Raw genomic sequence first — 18,019 nt, 5'->3', positions numbered from 1 at the left:
AATTAATCACTTGCAAAGATTACTGTCTTGTCTTTCTCCTACAGGGCCCACAGCTAGTTTTACTGCTTTTGTGTTGTCTGATGGTGTTTCATTGGCAGTATAATTTATGAAACAAGAGAGATGCATGTTACAGATATTCTACAGATTCTAGTGGATTTACTAACTTGATTCCAGGAAATTCTCAGCTCTGTAAGTATTTTTGCAGGTTCATACCCTACCAGTCAATTTCACATTCTTTGGGATTCTATCTAAATCCCCTTTCTCTTATCTCTACATTTTCTCCTGGATTGCCTATCCATTCCTATGACTACTTAATGATTTGTGTGTGTGTTAGTCACTCAGTCATCTGACTATTTGCCACCCATGGACTATAGCTAGCCAGGGTCCTCTGTCCATGGAATTCTCCAGGCATGAATACTGAAGTGGGTTGCCATACCCTTTTCCAGGGGATCTTCCCAATCCAAGGATCAAACCCAGGTCTCTTGCATTACAGGCAGATTCTTTACCATCTGAGCCACCAGGGAAGCCACCAGGGAAGCCCATCTAATGATTTAGAGATTTAAAACTCAGAATCTGGTATGAAGGATAGACCTATTAGATGTTTGCATTTGAGTGTATCAAAATGAGAATGTCCAAAAGTGAATTAATGAACCATCTCTTTCAAAACTGCACCTGATTCAATCTCTGTGACCAATCAGTGTAAGCTAAAATATGGGCAACATTCTTGATTCTTTCCCTTCTGTTATTTTCTACATCCTTAAAGACGATACAGTGTATGTCTTTAACAGCAAAGGAAATCTGATGCAAGGGATTGGTTTCATAGATGACAGAAGAGCTGAAAAGCTAAGCAGAAGTTGGTAATGTAACCCAAAGATTATCAAATGAGCCAAGAAAGGATATGGTGTTACTGGTGACTGGAGCCTAAGAGCATCTAGTAGAAGCTGGGACCAAAGCAAGCCAATATGGAGAGAGCTGAAGCCATGGGCAAGATGGTACACCTGCCAATACGTTCTACCAAACTCCAATTAATGCTCTGTGTCAGTGCAAGCCACATGCAGCAGGGAAACACTCTGAAATGTATACAGAAAAGGGAAAGGATAAACAATGGATTTGAAGGCACACCACTAATACAAATCAGTTCAGTTCAGTCGCTCAGTCGTGTCCGACTCTTTGTGACCCCATGAATTGCAGCACGCCAGGCCTCTATGTCCATCACCAACTCCCGGAGTCTATCCAAACCCATGTCCATCGAGTCGGTGATGCCATCCAACCATCTCATCCTCTGTCGTTCCCTTCTCCTCCCGCCCCCAATCCTACCCAGCATTAGCGTCTTTTCCAATGAGTCAACCCTTCGCATGAGGTGCCCAAAGTATTGGAGTTTCAGCTTCAACATCAGTCCTTCCAATGAACACCCAGGATTGATCTCTTTTAGGATGGATTGATTGGATCTCCTTGCAGTCCAAGGGACTCTCAAGAGTCTTCTCCAACACCACAGTTCAAAAGCATCAATTCTGTGGCGCTCAGCTTTCTTCACCGTCCAACTCTCACATCCATACATGACCACTGGAAAAACCATAGCCTTGACTAGACGGACTTTTGTTGGCAAAGTAATGTCTCTGCTTTTAAATATGCTATCTAGGTTGGCCATAACCTTCCTTCCAAGGAGTAAGCGGCTTTTAATTTCATGGCTGCAATCACCATCAGCAGTGATTTTGGAGCCCCCCAAAAATAAAGTCTGACACTGTTTCCACTGTTTCCCCATCTATTTCCCATGAAGTGATGGGACCAGATGCCATGATCTTAGTTTTCTGAACGTTGAGCTTTAAGCCAACTTTTTCACTCTCTTCTTTCACCTTCATCAAGAGGCTCTTTAGTTCTTCTTCACTTTCTGCCATAAGGATGGTGTCATCCGCATATCTGAGGTTATTGATATTTCTCCCAGATATCTTGATTCCAGCTTGTGTTTCTTCCAGCCCAGCATTTCTCATGATGTACTCTGCATATAAGTTAAATAAGCAAGGTGACAATATACAGCCTTGATGTACTCCTTTTCCTATTTGGAACCAGTCTGTTGTTCCATGTCCAGTTCTAACTGTTGCTTCCTGACCTGCATGCAGGTTTCTCAAGAGACAGGTCAGATGGTCTGGTATTCCTATCTCTTTCAGAATTTTCCACAGTGTATTATGATCCACACAGTCAAAGGCTTTGGCATAGTCAATAAAGCAGAAATAGATGTTTTTCTGGAACTCTCTTGCTTTTTCGATGATCCAGCAGATATTGGCAATTTGATCTCTAGGTCCTCTGCCTTTTCTAAAACCAGCTTGAACATCTGGAAGTTCACGGTTCACGTATTGCTGAAGCCTGGCTTGGAGAATTTTGAGCATTACTTTACTAGCATGTGAGATGAGTGCAATTGTGCGGTAGTTTGAGCTTTCTTTGGCATTGCCTTTCTTTGGGATTGGAACGAAAACTGACCTTTTCCAGTCCTGTGGCCACTGCTGAGTTTTCCAAATTTGCTGGCATATGGATTGCAGCACTTTCACAACATCACCTTTGAGGATTTGAAATAGCTCAACTGGAATTCCATCACCTCCACTAACTTTGTTGGTAGTGATGCTTTCTAAGGCCCACTTGACTTCACATTCCAGGATGTCTGGCTCTAGGTGAGTGATAACACTATCGTGATTATCTGGGTCGTGAAGATCTTTTTTGTACAGTTCTTCTGTGTATTCTTGCCGCCTCTTCTTAATATCTTCTGCTTCTGTTAAGTCCATACCATTTCTGTCCTTTATCGAGCCCATCTTTGCATGAAATGTTCCTTTGGTATCTCTAAGTTTCTTGAAGAGATCTCTAGTCATTCCCAATCTGTTTTTTTCCTCTATTTCTTTGCACTAATACAAATAAATACTGCTAAAATCCTGGGTCAGGAAGATCCACTGGAGAAGGGATAGGCTACCCACTCTGGTACTCTTGGACTTCCCTGGTGGCTCAACTGGTAAAGAATCTGCCTGCAGTGTGGGAGACCTGGGTTCGATCCCTAGGTTGGGAAGGTCCTCTGAAGAAGGGAATAGCTACCCACTCCAGTATTCCAGCCTGGAGAATTTCATGGACTGTAGAGTCCATGGGGTCGCACAGAGTCGGACACAACTGAGTGACTTTCACTTTCAAAATCCATTTATCACTTTCCTCTCTGCTATCTGTATTATTCCTGCAGACCTCTCATATGCTTGTCCAATTTATGCTCCATACAAGAGCCAGATTAATTTTTTCTCAAATATAAATTGTACCTATTTCAAATGTAAGTGTTCACTTAACTCCTCCCTTGCCTGCTTAAAGCACATCAATGACTTCCTATTGTACTTTAAGTTAAAAACACGTAGCCATGGCTTGTAAGACTACCTATTCTGGGTCCTGCTGGTCTATCCAAACTCATTTCCAAACACAGTTTATCTCATTCAATTCATTTCAGAGATACTAGCCTCTTTTTAGCTTCTGGAATATATTGAGCTCTTTTCATCCTTAAAACCTTAGAAGTCTTGCTTAGTTATAGAATGGCTGTCTCGTATCTTCCAAAACAACATCATCTGCCTTAGGTAACCTTCCCAGATAGCTGCATCTAGGCAGGATCTGCGTCATCAACCTGTCACCTTCACAGCAACTTTCTCAATTTATACCTTTGAGCTTTTTTATTTATTCCCATCTTCCACCATTGAGCTATAGGTACCATGAGGTAAAGAAACCACACAATGTCAATTTTATTTGATTGGGTATATCATAAATAATGTGAAAGAGAAAGTTTCCTAGTCATATTAGAGAAATCCAATAATCATATGTACTTTCAGTGGTGTAATAAGTCACTGATTTTTTTTTTAATTTCCAATAGGGCAGTGTTTCTGAAGATTCTGATTCAGTAAGTCTAAAGTGGATCTGAGACTCTGCATTTTTAAGCTTCCAGGTGAACCCCAGGCAACACATTTTTTGGTAGCAAGAAAGCCATCAAGCTGATAAATTAGATTTCTCTGCATTCTGAGCTGGAAAGTAGAAAGAAACTACAAAATCAATAAAATGCAATGTTCAATTAGTGGTAATCAGTCTCTTGGCCACATTTTGTTCATCTGAAATTATGTCTCAACCTCTATTTACTTTACAACAGCATTTCCTAACAGATTTTGTACTTCAAATTTTCATCACTAAAGCATGAACTAATGCATATTTGAGAACTAACAATTAATGTACAAATCGATAATGGTAACCTTCATTTGTATAGTGCTTTCTAGCTTATACAGAAACTCTAGGCACATTATTGTGTTTAATCCTCACAGCAATTCAAAATGTAGCCAAAGCAAAAATCATTTACCTCATGCTATAGAAATCTGATGGAAATACAATAACTGTGATAATAATCAGTAGCATCTTCATAACTTTGTGTGAGTGTGCTTAGTCGCTCAGTCATGTCCAACCCTTTGCAAACCCATGGACTGTATCCCTCCAGGCTCGTCCATCCATGGGGATTCTCCAGGCAAGAATACTGGAGTGGGTTGCTATAACCTTCTCCAGGGGATCTTCCCAATCCAGGGATCAAACCCAGTCTCCCACATTGCAGGTGGATTCTTTACCATCTGATTCACCAGAGAAGCAATATTTTCATAACTTCATTTGTAAAAGATTTTAATACAAAGCATTAGCTAATTTAATTTTTTATTTGCATAATGATCGTCAAAATCAGATAAATATCTGTTCTTGGTTATTGGTCATATGTAGTTTTGTTGTTGTTATTCTTGTTTAGTCACTACTGTGTCCCAAAACATTTTTTACATCAGTTTTTTATTGTATCTGTCTCCTTGGCTACTTTAAAGAATATAAACTATGTGTATCTGAAAATTTGAATTTGAGTCCTTACTCTATTATTCATTCCCTGTGAGACCTGGGGCAAGTGACTTCACTACTTTAAGGTCTCTGATCTTATCTGTAAACTGGAATCCCATGGACAGAAGAGCCTGGTGGGCAACCGTCCATGGGGTTCGAAAGAGTCAGACATGATTTAGTGACTAAAGAACATTTTTCAAAAATATCTCTTACCTTATAAATTACAAACGTTACCATTGATTACAAAGATTATCTATATTTGCATTTATAAATTTGATCCTCAGAGATTAAAGAAAAATAGTTGATAAACTTATAAAATACCCCAGATGTGAGGGCCATCAGTTTTTAAAGAAAAACAAAAACAAATGGGCAGGATGACCTAGGCCCTTTAGCACTGATGGATGTCTCTGGAGAACTGACCAAATATCCCCCAGGACCTGATTAGTTCAGGGTGACATTAAGGCAAGAATAGTTCTACTGAATCAGAGATATCATCTATACCACACACCTGAAAAAATCTAGTTCTTAAATAAAAAATCCAAACGGTTAAAAGGGGAAAAAAGTCCAAATATCTTTCCTCATTAAAATCTAGATCAAGAACAAAAGAACTTTGGCAATGGGTCAAGAAGATTCTTATAAATAGTAATTTGGAATAAAACCATCCAAGAATATGCAAAGCACATATTTGAGTTTACATGTTACCTTTTACTTCATTTGCGAGTATTTATAGAAAAAGTATAATGACTTGGTTAATATTATCATAAAATATAATTTTCAACATGCCATCAAGTTGAGTACAGTCTCAATAGTACTCAGAAATTAGCAGATATGCTAAATTCCTGATGCATCTTCTGAGGGGAGTCCTGGATGAGCCAAAATAGGAGGGACAAATAATCCCATGTAGTATTATGATTATTTTCTAAAGCACTTGACTGAACTGTCCCATGATTAAGTTAATAAGCACCCATTTAATTTCTATTTTGGGCTTCCCTGGTGAGGTAGTGAAGAATCTGCCTTCCAATGCAGGAGATGCAGGTTCAGTCCCTGGGTCCTGAAATTTCCCTCGAGTAGGAAATGGCAATCTATTCCAGTATTCTTGCCTGGGAAATCCCATGGAAAGAGGATCCTGGTGGGCTACACAGTCCATGAAGTCACAAGAGTTGGATGAGACTTAGTAACTAAAACAACAAGTTCCTATTTTAATCAATTTCATGCAAATTTGCAAATGTATGTTAAGTCTTTACAGGATAAATAAAAATGAGCAAAACACTGCCCCGATTCTCCAGGGTACCTCACATTTTAAGATGGGGTTGAACCCTATACAACTTACTACAATCTTAATAATGATAGCATAATAGAGGTGTAGATAAATCTTTAATATAATAGAATCAACCCGGAAAAGACATCATAGAGAAGGGAGCGTGGCATGGAAAGAAAACACAGAAAAATAAAACTAACAGATATAATTAAGTGGCATAGTTCTCAAATGTTAGGCTTTCTCTGAATTACCCATTGAATCACATGGCCTCATTCTTAAGAAAGTTTAAATCATAAATCCAGTGTTATGACCTAAATGTGGCTAGGAGTTGGGGAGTTTTTTAACACACAAGGTGTCACACAGTCAAAGGGTACTCACTGCTTGGCTATGGCTGATAATGATGTTTCTAATAGGTCATTTGTACTTTGAATGGTTATTAATTGTAGATCACTGACTATTAAAAAAATATTAAGTGTATGTTCACAATAATTTACAGAAAAGGAAGCATACAAAGAAAAAATATAAAGAGAAACCTGTTAATCATATGGAATGACCTAGAAAATAGAGCAGAAAGGCATCAATGTCATGAAAGGCATGAAGCAAGGTAATGTGCTAGCCTCTGTGCAAGCACTTTCATTAAAACATGCCAGATCTGGAAAATAGTGAGGAAACTGTTATTGTTAGGGTGCAGAGAGCATATTCTCAGGTCTTAGAAAATGGTGTGAATGCAGTGGGCCTCATGAAATGTCTAGAATCAGTAACATACTTGATGAAATATTGAAAACCTTCCCTCTACTATCAGTAACGATGGCATTTCCTTATCTTCTATTCAATTTTCAACTTGAAAATCTATCCAGTACAATTAAGTCAATGGAAAAAAAGGAAAATATGGGATCAGAAAGAACAATACAAAGCAATAAAACTTATTATGTACAGATTTGCAAAATAACATGGTTTGACATATAATAAGTCCAAAATAATATTCAGGAAGCTGTTGAAATAAATGAGTTTGTTGAATTATTGATGTGAATTCAACATGAAAACATTAACGTATCAATTATATTTATAAATTACAGAAATAACTGAAGTTTGATAAATGAAATAATGTACAGTAGCATCAAGAAACATCACTCAATAATAACTCTAGCAAATGATATAAATTATACATAACAACCGCAAATCATTTTTTTTTTTAGAAAAGTAAAGACCTAGTAAAAAGAGAGTAAATATATGGTAGCGTATATAATGCACATGGACTGAAAAACTTAACATTGTAAAAATGTCAACCTTCCCTAAATGTATCAATTATTCAAGCAACACAGTAAGTTTTGGTGAAAATTAACATGCTGAATCTAAAATTTCCATTAAATAACATGTCTTAAAAATCAAACTAGAATGACTTATACAACCATCAAGATGTATCATATATCTATAGCAGACAAAGTGGTAATTATAGTCCATTAGGCCAATGGAACAGAATAGAGAATTCAGAAGCAAACTCATATCTATTCAGTTACTTGCTTATATTACAAAAGTAGCCTTGCAGTGCAGTATGGGTAGGATACACTTGTCAACAAATAGTGCTGGGTCAATTGGATATGCATATGGGAATAAACGGGAGAGCTCCCTGGTGGCTCAGACGGTAAAAGCGTCTGCTTGCAATGCGGGAGACCCGGGTTCGATCCCTGGGTCGGGAAGACCACCTGGAGAAGGAAATGGCAACCCATTCCAGTACTCTTGACTGGAAAATTCCATGGATGGAGGAATCTCGTACGCTACAGCTCATGGGGTCGCAAAGAGTTAGACACGACTGAGCGACTTCAGTTTCACTTTCATGGGAATAAATGACCATTATTTATATGTCATGTGTATGTACCTATTAGTCGCTCAGTTATATCTGACTCTTTGTGACCCTATGGACTGTAGCCTGCCAGGCTATCTGTTCACGGAATTCTCCAGGCAAGAATACTGGAGTGGGTTGCTATCTCCTTCTCCAAGTATGTCATATCATACACAAATCAATCTCTGATGAATTTTTAATCAAAACATAAAGGGATACTATCAAGTTTCTTGAAAATAACCAAGAATATTATCTTAGCAACCTTGGGGGGCTATCTAAGGTTACCTTGAAAAGGACACATACAAACAAAAGCACTATGCATACAGGAAACATTGATATATTGGAATTCATTAAAATTAAGAACATGTTCATTAAGAAATACCAGCAGAGAATGTGAAAATAAGCCACTGAGAGAAAATAATTAAACACATGCAAAAGGCAAAGGGACCAATTAAAGAAAAAATGAACAAGAGGCTTAAGAAGCATTTTGCAAATTGACCAGTAAGTATATGAAATATTATCAACCACAATAATCATCAGGAAAATGTAAAATGAAATTACAGTGAAATAACATCCCATATCTGCTAGAAGAACTGACACTATTGAGTATCTGTACAAATGTAAAGTCACTGGCAGTACCTGAACAGAGAACTTCTGAATATACAACCTGAGTTTCAAGAGGCAGAAGAACTGGAGATCAAATTGACAACATTGCTGCATTGTAGAAAAACCAAGAGAATTCTGGAAAAAACATCTATTTCTGCTTGACTGACTATGCTAAAGCCTTTGACTGTGTGGATCACAACAGACTGGAAAATTCTTAAAGGGATTAGAATAGACTACTTTACCTGTCTCCTAAGAAACCTGTATTCAGGTCAAGAAGTAACAGTTAGCACTGAATATGGAATAACTGACTGGTTCAATATTGGGAAAGGAGTAGGTCAAGGATGTATATTGTCACCCTGCTTATTTAACTTCTATGCAGAGTACATCATGCAAAATGCCAGGCTGGATGACTCACAAGATGGAATCAAGATTGCCAGGACAAATGTCAACACCTCAGAAATACAGAAGTTAACACTCTAATGGCAGAAAGTGAAGAGGAAATAAAGAACCTCTTGATGAGGGTGAAAGAGGAGAGTGAAAAATCTGACTTTAAACACAACATTCAAAAAACCATGATCATGGCATCTGGTCCCATCAGTTCAGTTCAGTTCAGTCGCTCAGTCGTGCCCGACTCTTTGTGACCCCATGAACCACAGCACACCAGGCCTCCCTGTCCATCACCAACTGCCAGAGTCTACCCAAACCCGTGTTCATTGTGTCAGTGATGCCATCCAACCATCTCATCCTCTGTTGTCCCCTTATCCTGCCCTCAATCTTTCCCAGCATCAGGGTCTCTTCCAATGAGTCAGCTCTTTGCATCAGGTGGCCAAAGTATTGGAGTTTCAGCTTCAACATCAGTCCTTCCAATGAACACCCAGGACTGATCTTCTTTAGGATGGACTGGTTGGATCTCCTTGTAGTCCAAGGGACTCTCAAGAGTCTTCTCCAACACCAAAAAAGGCAATGTCAAAGAATGCTCAAATTATCGCACAATTACAATCATCTCACATGCTAGTAAAGTAATGCTCAAAATTCTCCAAGCCAGGCTTCAGCAATACGTGAATCGTGAAATTCCAGATGTTCAAGCTGGTTTTAGAAAAGGCTGAGGAACCAGAGATCAAATTGGCAAAATTCGCTGGATCATCAAAAAAGCAAGTGAGTTCCAGAAAAATATCTATTTCTGCTTTATTGACTATACCAAAGCCTTTGACTGTGTGGATCACAATAAACTGTGGAAAATTCGGAAAGAGAAGGGAATACCAGACCACCTGACCTGCCTCTTGAGAAACCTGCATGCAGGTCAGGAAGCAACAGTTAGAACTGGACATGGAACAACAGACTGGTTCCAAATAGGAAAAGGAGTACATCAAGGCTGTATATTGTCACCCTGCTTATTTAACTTACATGCAGAGTACATCATGAGAAACCCTAGGCTGGAGGAAGCACAAGCTGGAATCAAGATTGCTGGGAGAAATATCAGTAACCTCAGATATGCAGATGACATCACCCTTAAGGCAGAAAGGGAAGAAGAACTAAAGAGCCTCTTGATGAAAGTGAAAGAGGAGTGTGAAAAAGTTGGCTTAAAGCTCAATATTCAGAAAACTAAGATCATAGAATCTGGTCCCATCGCCTCATGGGAAATTGATGGGGAAACAGTGCAAACAGTGTCAGACTTATTTTTGGGGGCTCCAAAATCACTGCTGATGGTGATTGCAACCATGAAATTAAAAGACGCTTACTCCTTGGAAGGAAGGTAATGACCAACCTAGATAGCATATTTAAAAGCAGAGATATTACTCTGCCAACAAAGGTCCGTCTAGTCAAGGCTATGGTTTTTCCAGTAGTCACGTATGGATGTGAGAGTTGGACTGTAAGGAGGGCTGAGCACCAGAGAATTGATGCTTTTAAGCTGTGATGTGGAGAAGACTCTTGAGAGTCCCTTGGACTGCAAGGAGATTCAACCAGTCCATCCTAAAGGAGATCAGTCCTGGGTGTTCATTGGAAGGACTGCTGTTGAAGCTGAAACTCCAATTCTTTGGCCACCTGATGGAAATCTGACTCATTGGAAAAGACCCTAATGCTGGGAAAGACTGAGGGCAGGAGGAGAAGGGGATGATAGAGGATGAGATGGCTGGATGGCATCACCAATTCGATGGACATGGGTTTGGGTGGACTCCAGGAGTTGGTAATGGACAGGGAGGCCTAGTGTGCTGCAGTTTTGGGGCCACAAAGAGTCGGACATGACTGAGCAACTGAACTGAACTGAACAGTTGTTCCATGTCCAGTTCTAACTGTTGCTTCCTGACCTGCATACAGGTTTCTCAAGAGGCAGGTCAGATTGTCTGGTATTCCCATATCTTTCAGAATTTTCCACAGTTTATTGTGATCCACACAGTCAAAAGCTTTGGCATAGTCAATAAAGCAGAAATAGATGCTTTTCTGGAACTCGCTTGCTGTTTCCATGAGCCAGCAGATGTTGGCAATTTAATCTCTGGTTCCTCTGCCTTTTCTAAAGCCAGCTTGAACATCTGGAAGCTCACGGTTCATGTATTGCTGAAGCCTGGCTTGGAGAATTTTGAGCATTACTTTACAAGTGTGTGAGATGATTACAACTGTGCGGTAGTTTGAGCATTTTTTGGCATTGCCTTTCTCTGGGGGAGAGGTCAAAAAGAAAAGAATATATATCAATTCCAAAAGAGAGGACTTGTTTACTATAGACTCAGACTCCAAGAAAGAGAAGGATCCAGGCCACAGCAATATGATTTCAAAGGGAACCTTGGACTACAAATCAATGGCAATATACCTTAATATTGTAGTTTTTGTATATTCATATTATCACATGAGTAATGTCAAGTGTGAAAAATGCTGGGCTAATCACAGAAGAAAAAAAAGGAAGGTTCACTGCTCTTATGAAATATTTCATGATGATGTTCCAACTATCCAATATCACATAGGCACATGCTTCTCCATATCAGGCACTGACTTCCAACCTCTATGGATATCAGCTGTAAGTAATCAGCACCACCAGAACTGTGTTCCAGCTGAATCTTAGCCCTGGGTGTGTATCTTCCAAATATATGACTTATTCTTTTTTTTTTTTTTACTAAATGTGAAAATAGAAATGTGTTATAATAAACATTTTATTCTTTGAAATAAACTTTAACTCTTAGAAATATATATTTTGTGGTTCATTACATGGGTAAGTCCTAGGTGCACAATCATCTCTGGTGAAATAAGTCTCTGGCTTATTTCATTCTGGAAAAGGGCTTCTTCTAAAATAATACCTCTTTAAAAAATAGTGTCAGAAATGTTCTGGTTAAGGCACACTAAGTTTCAGAGTCCCCAGCATAGCTTTCACCAGTAGTACCTATGCCAGCTTCATAGCTCCAGGACCAATATAAAGGACTACATGCTACTCATACTGTGGCCCATGGACCAGTTGTGTCACCCTGCAGAATATTAGCACTACCCCTCATTTGCTTCCCATCCCCCCCCACACACACACATGTTAAGGTTTGGCAACCACTGGCCTAAACAATGACGTGTGCTTGTCTTATTTATAGGAGTACATGGTTTAGTCACTATGCTCCCCAATTATACCAGATTTCAATTCACTTTGGGAAATTTAATTCAGTCTCTTATAAGTACACTGGAAAATCCTCTTTTCACAGAAATAGTTCTAGACAAGGTCTGATCCCCTGGGATGGAGCACCACCATGATACAAACTCACCAGCACACAACTTCAAGGCTGAAAACTTGCATAGGCTTCAAAGACATGAACTTCCAGTGACAAAAGACAGCATATTTAGGGTTTGTATTAATGATATGAAGGAGATTATATATCCCTCAAATTATCATAAATGCTTCCATAGACAGTAACATTTAAGGATCCAGCTAGGGGAATAGTGGGCTTCCCAGGTGGTGTTAGTGGTAAAGAACCTGCCTGCCAGTGCAGGAAACATAAGAGACATGAGTTCAATCCCTAAGTCAGAAAGATCCCCTGGAGGAGGGCATAGTAACACACTTCAGTATTCTTGCCTGGAGAGTCCCATGAAAGAGGGGCCTGGCAGGTTATGTTCCATAGGGTCACAAACAGTCAGACATGACTAAAGCAACTTAGCATGCAAGCCTGCTAGGTAAATAGTAAAAAGAATTCTTAATCATTGCAAGCATGACCTCCCAGTCTGTGATATATACAAGGCCTTTATTTCTGGGAATTCTACCTTCTCATTCCTACCCCATCCGTTTTCAAACTCTCCAACACTCTTAGAAAAGGAAGAAAAACATATATATGAGAAATTCTGATAAAAATACTGGCAATTCTAATTTTGACAAAAGCAAAACAAACTGGCTGACATAATCCTGGTTGACTAGTGTAATGTATGGTTTTTGGTATTTTTTTGGTATTAAATTCGGAGAAAGAAAGGAATCATTATCCTAATGAAGAAGAAAAAAAAGAGGAAAACAAAATCAAATCCAAGAAGTGACTAAATGTATTAACCATCTTGGGGCATACAGAGAAAAAATAAGAGAGAAATTGAGTTATCCTTCAATAGAACAGAGGAAGTCAAACACAATAATTTTAGCTTGATTTCCAAATAGATATGAACATATCCAACATCTAGGGGAATCTCCTGTGACATTTCTCCATTCTATTTTCTGCCATCAAATTCAAATATATTCACAAATTTATTTTGAGATGATAAGAGAAATACTATGATTTTGCCAGTGACAAAGATTGATGCCAAACACATACTGAGTTGGGGACATCAAGAAGGATAAATATATGAGACTCTCCAAACCTTGAGATAGTAGAATGCATTAGATCTCTCCCTTCTTTCCTACCTTCCTTCTGATCTCATTAGTTCTTGACTATACATCACAACTGCATCCAACCTGTTTGTCAGCCTATAACTACAACTCCATCCTATAAAACCATCGTTTTGCAGAACTATCCTATATATATGTTTGACAAAATAATTTTAATTTCAGCTGTTTCATTTCTTCTTCAAAATAAGTTAATATATAAAACATTATTTTATTGTTTAATAAGACTAACATGGCTTTCAATTCTTCTTTGAACCCTTTGGTTTCTAAGCCAAAATTATGACTAACATTAATAGCCATCAATGTTTATTTATGAGTTGGAGTAAGCTCTGGGAGTTGGTGATGGACAGGGGAGCCTGGTGTGCTGCAGTCCATGAGGTAGCAAAGAGTTGGACACGACTGAGCAACTGAACTGAACTGAATGTTTACTGACTGTTTACTCTGTTTCAGACATGATGCAAAGTACTTAATATGCATTATATCTGTACCATGCAAAGCTCTCTACAGCCTAATGAGCTTTTCAGGAGAACTATCACTGAGACTGTGGAAAGCATATGTTGAAGATGGCAAAGCTGCTTTCAACCCAGGACCTTGAATGACTACATGGAACAGAATGCCTGTCCACTACCTTGTTGTATCAACAACAACTACCAAAAAAAAAAAACCAAAAAAAAAACCCCTCTATTTTATTTTAGTCATTACATTTTTGCATCTATTTATTACAGAAGTTTAGCATACCCTACCTAATACAGGTAGGTACCATTGATTACTCCCCTTTATCATAGATGAGGAAATGGAGATATAGAGAACCCAGAGAATTTGCTCAACATTTCACAGCTAATAAATGGTAGAACTCAGATTAACTCAAGATTGGCCACGTCTAGAGTAATTGTCTTCACATCGCAGGGCCCCCAAGTTATAAGGCTCCCAAAAGAGTCCAAGCTCTTGTGTGATATTCATGACTCAACATTATTTAATCATAACCTCACCGTCCAGCATTTATCATTTTCCTGTCTATTTGCCTTTAGAGTATTCTACCTAAAATGCCCTTTTTGTCACTGAAATACTACCAGTCTCTCAAGGAACTACTGCTGCCTCCATGTTTTTTTTCTGTGAAATCTTACATTCTCTCCATAGTCATTTCCTCTTCTTTCTTAATATAAGAGCCAAAGTTTGTTAAAAGGACAACATGACCAGCTCCAGAGGAAGAAAGATGGCAAAACCATGAAGATCCTCTAATCAGCTCAAGCTATTCTTTGCTCCCTTTCAGATACTCCCTTTTCTAACTTTCCTTGTAGCTAAGAGTTGCTAGGTAACACGGTCCTGATTAATGAAAAATAAGGGAAAGTCCGATAGGAAAGCTGGTTTGTTTCTTCTAGGGAAGATTTTCCTCCTGACCAAAAAGACACAGAGAACAAGGAAAAAAAATATGTTCCCCCGCCTTTAAGATTTGGAAGCAGATATGTGAGAATGTGATATTATTTATAGTAGTAGAAGTCTTCCTGAAAACAAAAGTGGTCAGGCTAAGGACAGAAACCTATTATACTCAGTTAGTAGAACAGAAATATGAAAGGCTGGTTCTTTACAGCAATCTTGAGCTCCCATGCCAACTCAGAGACTGCCTACCTACTTACTCAAATTATGTGATTTAATAATGTCTTTATCAGCTTATCTTAGCCACAGAAAGCTGAAATCATTCCTGATACAGAATCACAGCTGAAAGAGTGTCTGACTATGGTCACAAGACTGGTCACAAATATTTCAGTCCCCCTCCTTCCAAGTTCATGCAATAATTATACTTTTCTCGCCTACTTTGGAAAGAGTGAAGACAGAAGGACAAGGGAGTGACAGAGGATGAGATGGTTGGATGGCATCATCAACTCAATGGACATGAGTTTAAGCAAACTCCAGAAGACAGTACAGGACAGGGAAGACTGGTGTGCTGCAGTCCATGGGGTCGTAAAGAATTGGACACAACTTAGCAACTGAACAACACTACCTACTTTGCAGGTAGGTACATGCCATGTAACTTGTGTTGGTTAATAAAACATGATCAGAAATGGTGTGGGTCACCTCTGGGTAGAAGTTTTAAGAAGTAGCATAAAAAAAAAAAAAAAAAGAAGTAGCATGTACAACTCACTCTGTGTTCTTTCTCCTGGCATAGTGATCATGCATATGCATGTAAATTGAGTCTCAATTAGCTTGGGTTACTGAACAACTAACGATCAGCAGAGTTCCCATACTGACTCATACTGGGAATGTAGATGAGCAAGAAATAAACTCTTGGTTTACAAAGCCACTGAGATTTTGTAGTTGTTTTGTGTGTAGTATAACTTCGCCTGTCTTAGCTCATTCTGACATAACAGAATCAATAGTCACAGGGTGATAACATAGGCTTCTTTTCTCCAGGATCTGCTCTACTGATTTCATTAAAACAGGTTAAATATTAGAAGCATTGAAACAGAAACAATAAGAACAGGTTTTAAAATTATTCAATAGAATATACTTGTACATGTTAAGATATATTGTTAATAGTTCAATTCTTACTCTAAGGGAGCTAAGGAGCTAATATTGCCTACTAACCAAAAGACAATGAAATATAAATTGAAGATTCAAAAATATAATGAAGGCAATGGCACCCCACTCCAGTACTCTTGCCTGGAAAATCCCATGGACGGAGGAGCCTGGTAGGCTGCAGTCCTTGGGGTCGCGAAGAGTCGGACACGACTGAGCGACTTCACTTTCACTTTTCCCTTTCAGGCACTGGAGAAGGAAATGGCAACCCACTCCAGTATTCTTGCCTGGAGAATCCCAGGAATGGCGGAGCCTGGTGGGCTGCCGTCTATGGGGTCGCACAGAGTCGGACACGACTGAAGCGACTTAGCAGCAGCATTGTTCTAAACACAAAAGATGATGGTGACTTCATTAAAATAACCTGTAAGTGTGAACATTTTAAACGAAAATTCAGGGTAAGTTTCCCAGAAATGTTATAAATATTAAGCAATCATTAACAAAGACTATTTGTCTTTTTTATCATTGTGGAAGAATGCCAATCAAGTTTTAAACTTTAATATAATTAGTTATAGTAATAGTAAAAGTTAAGAAAAAGTCTTAATTCTGTTGTAGGATCACTAACCCCAAAGAATTTAAGTAGATTTTTACCACTGTGAAAAGATTTAATTTCCAAACACAAAAGACTAATTTTGTAGTAAATCATATTAACTTGTGTGTGCCTCACAGAAGCCTTTGAAATTATCAGAGGTCAAAGGGCTTCCCTGGGGGCTCAGCTGGTAAAGAATCTGCCTGCAACATGGGAGACCTGGGTTCGATCCCTGGGTTGGGAAGATCTCCTGGAGAAGGGAATGGCTACCTATTCCAGTAATCTGGCCTGGAGAATTCCATGGACTGTATAGTCCACGGGGTTGCAAAGAGTCAGACACAACTGAGGGACTTTCACTTTATGTCATTTTTTTAAATATCTTTAGAATTAAGTGACACTGATTTTTCAGACAAATGATATTTTGTCATATTTGTATTTTTCAACATAAGAAGTTAGAATCCAGTTGCAATGCTTAATTATAGGTGTCTACTTGGCCAGGCAAGGGTGGTACTTTTGTCACTAACTCGTGTCCAACTCTTAAAAGCCCGTGGACTGTAGCCCACCAGGCTCCTCTGTCCATGGAATTTCCCAGGCAAGAATACTGGAGTGGGTTGCTCTTTCCTTCTCCAGGGGATCTTCCCAGCCCAGGTATTGAGCTTGTGTCTCCTGAACTGTCAGGCAGATTCTTTACTGCTGAGCCACCAAAGACACCAGTCTACCCTTTTCTGTGAAGAAAACGTTTCAATGTGAGTAGCATTTAAATCAGTGTACTTCAAGGAAAGCAGGTTATCCTCCATAATGTGAGTGGGCCTCATCGGATCAGTTGCAGGTCCTAAGAAAAAAACGATGAAGTCCCCCAAAGTAAGAAAGTTTCTGCTTCATACTGCTTTGGGGCTGGAGACTACAGCATCATCTCTTCCCTGGGTCTCCAGCCAGTGTGCTTGCCAACAGAGTTTGGACTTCCCAGCCTTCACAAGCATATAAGCCATGTCCTTAAAGTCAATCACTTATCTATTTGTCTATCTATTGATCAACTGCTTGATATCTATCTGTCATTGGTTTTGCTTCTCTGGAGACCCTGACTAACACACCAGTTATTTTAAATCTGTTATCACATGTCTTCAAAACTCCTTATAGTTAAGAAATATGCCAGCCAAAATGTGTAGTTATATGAAATAGAACTTTGGTAACAGATAGCCCACGAAGTATGAATTAGCTCTGTCTCTGCAATCTCAGTGTTATGAGGCTGCCAGGTTATAAGGTTTATATACACATAAAGACATCCACAACCAGAACTCTGCAGCATGTAAAACTTACATAAAACCTTTCAGCAGGCTCCTAGATCATGCTACCCAATTTGATGACTAAGTAAAGCACCACTCGCAAATCTGCTACAGGTAATTTACAAGCACTAAACCAAAGGTTGAGAGAAATGAATAAAAGAGACATCATGATATATTAAAGCCTGTACTTCTCTTCACAGCAGAGAAAGCATCAATCTGAAGAGACTGCTATTGTACT

The 18,019-nt window shown here is 38.9% G+C and overlaps 1 long non-coding RNA gene across 1 annotated transcript in view; it reads left to right on the top strand.

Moving 5' to 3' along the window:
• The window catches only part of LOC145542909 (uncharacterized), a 32,197-nt gene extending 28,112 nt beyond the window's left edge, over nucleotides 1-4,085 (top strand). The window contains exons 3-4 of the long non-coding RNA XR_014080245.1: nucleotides 45-189; nucleotides 3,884-4,085. This is a non-coding gene — a long non-coding RNA (uncharacterized LOC145542909). The remainder of the gene's footprint in view (nucleotides 1-44; nucleotides 190-3,883) is intronic.
• Nucleotides 4,086-18,019: the final 13,934 nt, after the last annotated feature.

The sequence above is a fragment of the Giraffa tippelskirchi genome, chromosome 3 (assembly GCF_054371585.1).
Source record: "Giraffa tippelskirchi isolate mGirTip1 chromosome 3, T2T-mGirTip1v1.2.pri, whole genome shotgun sequence".
NCBI lineage: Eukaryota > Metazoa > Chordata > Mammalia > Artiodactyla > Giraffidae > Giraffa > Giraffa tippelskirchi.
The sequence above is the reverse complement of the archived record's forward strand: the minus strand, read 5'-3'. Positions and strand labels throughout refer to the sequence as shown.